At 38.7% G+C, this 8733-nt stretch overlaps 1 protein-coding gene and 1 long non-coding RNA gene across 3 annotated transcripts in view; one reads left to right on the top strand and one right to left on the bottom strand.

Annotated features, from left to right (window-relative positions):
• Positions 1-2298, top strand: part of LOC125618163 — a 13797-nt gene extending 11499 nt beyond the window's left edge. Inside the window, exons 3-4 of the long non-coding RNA XR_007349417.1 lie at positions 1521-1579; positions 1718-2298. This is a non-coding gene — a long non-coding RNA (uncharacterized LOC125618163). The remainder of the gene's footprint in view (positions 1-1520; positions 1580-1717) is intronic.
• Slc39a10 (solute carrier family 39 member 10) overlaps positions 1-8733 on the bottom strand; it is a 148819-nt gene that overhangs the window by 78874 nt on the left and 61212 nt on the right. The gene's annotated exons all lie outside the window — the stretch shown is intronic.

Raw genomic sequence — 8733 nt, 5'->3', positions numbered from 1 at the left:
ACAAACCTCTCGCGTTTGAGTCCCCGTAGCCGATCCTCGTGCGATGGAAATCCTTCCTCCAGGTTCCGGAGCACCCCACTATTGCTGGAAATTCCTAACAAGATATCCTTTAGCCGTCCTGACTTGTCATACTCCCACACAGTGAAGCAGCACACGGGGGCAATGCACTCCCCTCGCCGCCACCTTCCTTCCCCCTCCTCCTTGCTGTCTTTTACATAAAAATCTTGTAAAGCGCGCGCGCACACACACACACACACACACGCACACACATTTTAATAGCAGATAGCATTCTTCTGGTTTTTCAAACCTCATTGACTAATTTCTTAGAGAGCTTTTGTTCTACAATCTTCCGTACACATGGACAACCTCTTCTGGTTCCTCTTATTTATCATGCTATACAAGTGTTTATAAAGGAGGGCTTCAAGGACCACTTGCACCAAATTCTCTAGGGGCTCTTATTAAAAGTACAGTTTCCCACTGTCCTCGAAGACTTGCTGAACCAGCATAATGAGGAGTAAGGAACAAAAATCTGCATTTTAAATCAGTTTCCAGGTAATTCTTTTTTAAAATTTAGATTAAAAGAGCTGAATGCTTGCCTAGCATGCTTGAGACCCTGCGCTTGATCTCTAGGACCATTAAAAAATAAAATAAAGGAAAGAAAAGTTGGACAACAACTGCTAACGTACTCAATACATTCATCCTTGGAAATTTTATACACTCCTATATTAGTCCATTTTCTATTGCCTAACAAAATATTTGAGGTTGGATAACTTTTAAAGAAAGGAGGTTTATTTAGCTCACAGTTTGAAGCTGAAAGTTCAAGGTCAGGCAGCCCCATTGACTTGTTCTCTGGTGAGGGCTGCATTTGCTGGTTTACTCTGTGACAAATGGCATCAAGACAAGAGCACACGCACACACAAGAGATCACATGGTGAACTGGAGAGGTAGAGAGAACAAGGAGGGGCCCAGGGCCAGTCTTGCTCTTTCATAACAACACTCCCACAAGAACTAATCAGAGTCTCATGAAAACTACCTTAATGCTTTAAAGACCTAAAGACCCACTAGTAGACCAACCTCTTAAAGGTCCTATCGCATTTTAAAAACATTTTATTTTTGGCAGTACTGGGGATCAAATCCAGGGCCTGGTGCATGTGAGGCAAATAATTTTGCCTCTAAGCTACGTCCTCAGCCCTTTATTTTGATACAAGGTCTGACTTAGTTGCTTAAACTTAGATGGATCATCCTGCCTCAGCCTCCCAAGTAGCTGGGATTATTGGCATGTGCCTCAGGCCTGGCTTCCACCTCTTAACATCATCATACAAACTATTAACACCTTGGTTTGGGCATAAACCACTTTGAAACTATAGCAAATCTCATGTTTTCAGTTTCTATCTCTATGCAGGTAACATCTGTGATATGAACATTACACTTGAATGTCTCCTAAGCAACTCGCAATTTAAGATGCACCAAACTAATCACATTGTCTCTCCATCTTCCCACCCTTCTCTTGTTTTCCCCAGTTCTCAAAATTGTCTTATTATATTTCCTGGGAGCATCAAGGAAGAGGAGCAGAAGAAAGGTAGTCATTCTTATCTTATTCTGTCAATGCCTGTAAGGTTATTTCTCCTTATGCTGTATTAATTATTTCTCTCTCTCTCTCTCTCTCTCTCTCTCTCTCTCTCCCTCTCCCTCTCTCTCTCTCTCTTTTTAATTTTAGAGACAGAGTCTTGCTGTTTTGCCTAGGCTGGCCTGGAACGCCTGGGCTCAGTGGATCCTCCTGTCTCAGCCAGGACTACACATGTGTGAACTGGTGACTCTTAAATCTCACCACACCCTTGTCACTCCCCTAAAGTTATGATCATTTATTGGCAGAACTAGTTGGATCCTGATAAAGCTCACGTCCAATCCACTCTCCACAATGAAAGTCAGAGCCATCAGTAACTTGTTGAGTTACTGTCATGTATAAAACTTCCAAAGCTTCCCACAGCCCGTGGGTTAAATAATTTACCTGACAGTGTTTGATGTAATCTGATTCCATATTATCTCTGTGAATTTACATCTCATTACTCTAGAATTATGCTTTCCAAAATATGGCAGCCACAAGTCACAAGTGGTTGTTTAACACTTGAAGAGTGGAGAGTCTAAATTGAGATGGTGATTTAAATGTAAAACACACAATGGATTCCTAGAATCTAGTGCAAAATTATAAAAACATCAGTAATAATTTTTCATACTGATTATATGCTGAGATTATATGATTTTAAATATATTGGGCTAAATAAAAATATTAAAATTTCACTGAATTCTTAATACTTTCTTGATATTACTACTAAAGATGTTTAAACTGCATTCATTGTTTACATTGTTTTACTGTTGCAACTCTATAACCCAACTATATTGAGTGACTTGTTATGTTTCCTCACATGTCATGCATTTCCTTACTTAATTAAGGTGCCTCCTTTCTTCTGCACCCTTTCCCTTTCCTTCCTCTCCTACCTGTCCTTCAAGATTTCATTTAGCTATCACTCTGAGCTTCCCTGTCCTTTCTCTTTGCAGACCAGCCCTAGGATACGAGTCTTGCTCTGCACTGGCACCTAGACTTCCCCCACAGCACATCATTTGCACTGTACTTGTGTTTGCTAGTCTATCCCATTCCCTGTACCAAGAATTCCTATAATCACTGAGTCCTTGATAGCAGGGTTGTGCCAGTAGTATCCCTTCAGCCTCCAGTCCACTGCTTGGTATAAAGTAGTTACAGTAAATACTACTGCCATGGTTGCTGAGAATGGCTTCCCTGGACCCAAAGCATGAAACATGGCCAATAATAGTATTTTCAGGATGAATTATGAATTAATATTTTCTATTTAGCCTTCACCTGTCAACATCCTATCCAACAAGACACCCAACTCACTCTCATTTCTTTTGCCCCCAGCAGAATAACTTCACCATTTATTAACTGAGGAAATGATCAGAGAACAAAATGAACAGAAATTTTGTCTTCTAAATATTTTTAAGTGACTTTACCACTGGAAGATATTCACTGTGAGAAAAATTACCTATTTTTTGGACAACATTTTTATATCATTTCTAAAGATCAAGTCTTTGCAGGAATTTAAATGAGACCTAAAATCAAATCATATAATCCTGCACTGTTGGCATTCATAGAAAAGTTTTGAGTACATCAAAAAGTATTCTGGCATTCTCACATTGTAATTAACGTTTACCATGTTACTCCCTGTTTTTTTTTTTTTTTAATTAGTGTACGCCAAATAAAAAGCAGTAAGAACAGACAATGCTGATTTTCTTTCCTAAGTCTCATGAGATAGAAATTTTAAGAGGCATGCTAGGAGTTCATTTACTTTGACTACTCTGGGATTTGTTTGTTTTGATTGGTTTTCTTCCTTTTCCTTTCCTTTCTATGCTTTGGGGTTTTTCAAAGCATAGCCAGGGCTGTCACCTACTTGTGTTTTTGTGAGATTAAAATGTGTTGGGAACAAACCTTAAGCTTCCCCTTGCTGTGAGGTGCTTCTGAAGCAGCTTTCTGCTCCCTCTGTTCATACTTGGTTACTTCTCCATTCACTGTCATACCTTTGTTTACCCCCTGAGGAGAAATGGCTCACTAAAAAGTCATCATTGAATGAAGGTGTGTAAGAGACACAGGAGTGGAGAGACAGAGAGCCCAAACCTGGAACAATGTGAGCAAGAAAATAAGATATCATTTTGGATTATAACCTGAGTTTAAAATAAATATTGATTCATCCATACTGATAGAAACAAATGATTAAAATAAACTAATAAATGAGGAAGAACAGACTGTGGAAAATATTCCATGTGGAAGCATTTCAAATAATTTATGTAGATTTTTTTCATCCTTGAAGAGCAAGAGCATAGCTTCCCAGTCACTTAAGTATGGGCTATGCATGCAGACTTCCTTTTAAAAAATATGGTCTGATAGCATGTGATGAAAACAGCACCTCAGGCTGTGGGTGAGGCCCAGTGGTAGAGCACATACTTCACACACAAGAGGTCCTGGTTTGATCCCCAGCAACACACACACACACACACACACACACACGAAAATGACACTGTTCCTCTGTGGTCTTCCTCACCAAAACCCATAACCCAAGACTAATCATGAAAAGAATATCAGGGCCTTTCTACAAAATATCTGACCAGTACTTCTCAAACTGTCAATATCAAAAAATAATGAAAATTTGAGAAGCTGTTAAAACCAAGAGGTTGAGGCATGATGACTAAAGGAAATAGGGTAATTTGGATGGGATTCTGGAACACAAAAAAGAAATTAGATTAAAAACTATGGCTGGATGTGGTAGCGCACATCTGTAATCCAAGTGGCTCAGGAGGCTCTTGAGTTCAAAGCCAGCTTCAACAAGAGTGAGGAGCTAAGCAACTCACTGAGACCCTGTTTCTAAATAAAAAAAATAGGGCTGGAGATGTGGCTCACTGGCCAAGTGTGTGCTCCTGAGTTGAATCCCCAGTACCCTCCCCCATAAAAAAATTTTTTTTTTAAAAACTATGGACTTTAGTTAATAAAAGCTTATAAAGAAGAACCAGACATAATGGCATATGTCTGCAATCCCAGCTTCTAGGGAGACTGAGGTGGAGGATCACTTGATCCCAGGAGTTCCAGGCCAATCTGAGCAATACAGCAAGACCCTGTCTCAAAACAAAAACAAAAACAAACCGAAAAAATTCCATGTTGGTTTATAGTCATGGCAAATAAACTAATGTAAAAAGTTAATAATAGTAAACCATGTGTGAGGAAAGTAGAAACTCTCTATGCTATCTTAGCAATTTTTCTATAAATCTAAAACTGTTCTAAAACAGTTTTACAAAGTAGTTTACTCTTTAAAAGTCGTCATTGACTTTTTACTTGTCAAGTCTTACTAACTTTCACAATTTTCTTCCTGCATTGTAAGATGACATTCTCCTTGTGGATTCTCTCTTTTTAACATCTTCAATAAAATGTTCTGGTTCTGCTTAATTCATTTTTCCAATCTCCTTTTCCTAAATACCTGAGACTGCCTTATCACTTCAGATTATCTCTCAGGTGGAAACATATCTACAGCTTCAACTATGTCCTTTATATTGAACATTACAAAAATCTGCATTCTAAACCCAATCTCTCTTTTAAAGGTCAGACCATATTTCCAACTACCTAGTGGATGCTATAGACCTCTAGGGATATTAAATTCAACATGTTTAAAGGAGAAGTCCTTGTTTTAGACCCTAATCCTATAGCTCCTATTGTGTCCCCACAGGGTCCTTACATATCTCTGTTTTCTTTACCACTATTACTCTCTCTGATCTCATACAGATATTGTTTAAGTCTACTTCTGTCTGTTCCCTTTATAGTCATTATAATAATTTTCTTGAATAATTGCCAATTCATCACACAAAACAACCTTGGCTGACTTGTGGCGCCTGGAGGTGAATCCAGGTATAGTTGGGACCTACAGCTGGTACAGGACAAAGGCAGGTGTATGGAATCTCAGTGTGTTGTGCTCCCTGGGAAAGAAAGCTTGAATTTTATCATTTCAAAGTGTGAATTTTCTCATTTATCAAAACTCCTGCAACCTAGGAGAAAAATCATCATTGCTTTTGAGAGCCCGACCAAAGACAGGTTAATTCCCAACAGGTATCAAAGACAACTAACTACCCCGTCCACTTTCTAAGTGCATCTTTTAAAGGAAGTCTTCTAGAATCTGGTAATACAGGAGAGCTTGGCATGTGAAGTCTTCTTTGTTCCTGAGATCTGAGACTTTGCCAACATTTCCCAAAGATCCCACAAGCTTATTGATTGCCAAATGGTGCTGGAAAAATTCTCCTTCACTTCAGCTGTGGCAGATGATTGTTGTTACACCAAGCCATTTGCCACCCCTCCTGCTTTTTCTTTGCCAAAGAGTCCTGATTTTATTGAGACAACAGAAAATTATGTCCATAGGGAAGGCCAAAGCCAAGCTCCAAATGGCATATCTTTAATTAGTCTAAACTAGGTAGTTCTCAAACATTCTGGTTTCAGGACACGTTCTTCAAGACTGCTGAGAACTATAAAGTGGATTTAGTTATGTGAGTCATATCCATCAATATTTACCATTTGAGAAACTAAAAATCAGATCATTTAAAAATACTCAATTTAAAAATAAAAATAACCAACTCATTATGTATTTTATGAATAAATTTTAAGAAAAATAACTATGGTTTTCAAAATAAGAAAAATTATTTGTCTTTTTAATTGAAGACATGGATTCTCATTATCCGATTCTGTATCCAATATGTTGTTTTGGTCTCAATCTGTTGTTTTGATCTCTTTCTCAGAGAGAAACAGAGAAATAGGGAGAAAAATCCAGTCTCATACAAATACATAGTTGAAGTGAAGAAATATTTTAATTTTTTTCCAGATAATTGTGGATATTCTTCTTTGATACTACACTAAAACTGAAAAAAAAGTTTCTTGTTGGTTATTTGCAATGTAGAACATGGAATAGATCAGTGAAATTTTGTACTATGTTATTCTTAATTTTTTGGTCTATTTTGCTCTTTAAAATGGATCATTTTACCTATGCATGAATTTCTATTAACCGTCAGTCATTGGGAAAATATTGGTTCAGTTAGATACACAGAACTTTCCAAAGATGGCATACTTTACCATATCATGTTAAAAAAGTAAATAAACCACTTGTGTTAATATCACCACCAAACTCATCATCTCATCAGAAAACTCTTTTAAGTCTTATAAAGCTTTCAAGCTCACAGTGGTGGATACAAGTTCTCCAACATCTTAATTTTCATCTGAAAGCTTGAATTTTATCATTTGCAACAAATACTGTCAGTTGTTTTCCTTGAAATGACAGGCTAACTTTGTTCACTTTCAAGAAAAAGTCTGCAAAATATCCAAGTCCAAATAACCATATCATTTGTCAGTCTTTTGGGTAAAAAACAAAAAGAAAAATAAAAGTTTCATGAAAAAAGTGGACATTTCAGCTCAAAATCCAAACAATGACACCAGGTATACTGAAACAGAGATAACTAAAGCACTTCAGCATTTACCAGGTAAAAAACCAGTCAAAAGGTAAAACTTCATATGAGTTCCTGGCAGTGAAGAATACCACTGCTGTACCTTTTGGTGCCTCTCCTTCAATTGGTGTTAAACTACTGGCAGAGCTAGCCACCATCGCTACTTCTGTGTTTTCAGTACATGGGAAAAGACATGTACTATCTTAGCATTATTAGGAAAAATAATGATTTTAGATTCCTAAAAGGAGGTCACAGCCCCCAGATTGTATGGACCAGTGCTGGATTAAGCTTATGTAATATTCTATCTTAGTTACCAGTTAATTCTAAAAAAGATATATGGTACCATTCTGGCCAATAAGTCAATAGGGCCTCTGGGAAAGGTGGAAACAGGAATGCCCCATTTCTGTCTAGGGACTATGTCATCTAAGTGAAACACTGAAATAACTCATCCAAAAGGATGACACATTGAATTGTATAAAATTCAAGATGGAAAACATCTGTGATATCAGTGCTGAATCATTGAATTATTCAACTCTGGAAGTGCCCTATCTTTGCCTAATATTTTACTGACTTATAGATGGGTTTTCTGTCCCTTGAAGTTGAAAGCATCTTTAGAATTTTTCCTACTTCCTGAGCCCATGAGACTGATCATCAGTGTCATGAGCTGTCCATGGGCTGTGTGTGTGAACTATGCACATAGTAGCCATGTGAGGGGACTGGTCTGGCATTGCACGCTGATTGGGCTGTGCAATGCAAGTGCACCTTTCCTTTAGCTCTGCCTGTGATCCCACACAGCACCTGAGATGGGTGTAACTTGCCAAGATGTCAATCAATCTGCTGACCAGAAGACATCACCAAGCAAGATTCCATCCTTGAAACATTATCCCCTGCCTTATTTGGTAAAGAACATTTCATCAAAACTCCTTTGTGTATCCTTCTATAAAAATAAAGAGATTCCGGGTGCACGTTCTCTTTCCAGCGCTCCTTTTCCAGCATGGAAGCTGGCCCTTAAGGTCAAAGAGTGGTCCCGCCCTCAACATGAAAATTACTTCTAAGTCCTGTGCTTTTTCACCATTTTCTTAGCTTAATGTTGCAGCCAGCTGTTTTAAACCCAGTTCATCTCATCTGTACAGGTTGCTGGCGAGAATCAGTGTTTGGTACCTTTTAAACTCTCCAAAAGGAACGTGAAAAATAAAATGATGACAAACAGTTCAACAAGGCACGGTAACTAGAAGGAAGAGGCACACCAAGTTGAACAAACAACTAGAACATATGGCTAATAAGGAGACAAGTCTAATAAATGAGATAAAATTAAATTTAATGAAAACACAATAAGAATACTTAAGGGGAAGAAGAGAAGATGGCGGCGAGGGGAGTGCATTACCCCCGTGTGCTGCTTCACTGTGTGGGAGTATGACAAGTCAGGACGGCTAAAGGATATCTTGTTAGGAATTTCCAGCAATAGTGGGGTGCTCTGGAACCTGGAGGAAGGATTTCCATCGCACGAGGATCGGCTACGGGGACTCAAACGCGAGAGGTTTGTCGCACGGAGGGTAACTGCTTATTCAGCAAATCGCCCCGCGGCTAGAGTCTGCAGCGCGTGCTGGGATAGAGACGCAGGGTTACAGCGCTGCAGTTTCTGCCAGCCGCACAAGCACCGTACTCAGGGCTGAATTCTGGGTTCGAGACGGGGGA

Source organism: Marmota marmota, unplaced genomic scaffold (genome assembly GCF_001458135.2).
Source record: "Marmota marmota marmota unplaced genomic scaffold, marMar, whole genome shotgun sequence".
NCBI classification, from domain to species: Eukaryota; Metazoa; Chordata; class Mammalia; order Rodentia; family Sciuridae; genus Marmota; species Marmota marmota.
This window is presented reverse-complemented; position numbering and strand designations above follow the sequence as displayed.